This window comes from Bison bison, unplaced genomic scaffold, assembly GCF_000754665.1.
Source record: "Bison bison bison isolate TAMUID 2011002044 unplaced genomic scaffold, Bison_UMD1.0 scf7180017864368, whole genome shotgun sequence".
Classification (NCBI taxonomy): Eukaryota; Metazoa; Chordata; class Mammalia; order Artiodactyla; family Bovidae; genus Bison; species Bison bison.
This window is the reverse complement of record NW_011494940.1, coordinates 6018569-6019398: the sequence shown is the minus strand read 5'-3', so window position 1 is coordinate 6019398 and position 830 is coordinate 6018569.

The following is an 830-nucleotide window of genomic DNA, read 5'->3' as shown; positions in this document are numbered from 1 at the left end:
ATTCAAATGTATTATTTTAAATGGCTGAGTAATAATCCATTGTTTATATGTACCACAGCTTTCTTATCCATTCATCTGCTGATGGTCATCTAGGTTGCTTCCATGTCCTGGCTATTAGAAACAGTGCTGCAATGAACATTGAGGTACACATGTCTCTTTCAATTCTGGTTTCCTTGGTGTGTATGCCCAGCAGTGGGATCTCTAGGTTGTATGGCAGTTCAGTTCTATTTCCAGTTTTTGTTTTTTTTTTTTAAGGAATCTCCACACTGTTCTCCATGGTGGCTGTACTAATTTGCATTCCCACCAATAATGTAAGAGGGTTCCCTTTTCTCCACATCCTCTCCAGCATGTATTGCTTGTAGACTTTTGGATTGCAGCCATTCTGACTGGCGTGACATGGTAACTCATTGAGGTTTTGATTTGCATTTCTCTGATAATGAGTGATGCTGAGCATCTTTTCATGTGTTTGTTAGCCATCTGTATGTCTTCTTTGGAGAAATGCATATTTAGTTCTTTGGCCCATTTTTTGATTGGGTCATTTATTTTTCTGGAATTGAGCTGCAGGATTTGCTTGTGTTTTTTTGAGATTAGCTGTTTTTCAGTTGCTTCATTTGCTATTATTTTCTCCCATTCTGAACGCTGTCTTTTCACCTTGCTAATAGTTCCTTTGTGGTGCAGAAGCTTTTAATTTTAATTATATCCCATTTGTTTATTTTTGCTTTTATTTCCAATATTCTGGGAGGTCGATCATAGAGAATCTTACTGTGATGTATGTCGGAGAGTGTTTTGCCTATGTTCTCCTCTAAGAGTTTTATAGTTTCTAGTTTTAT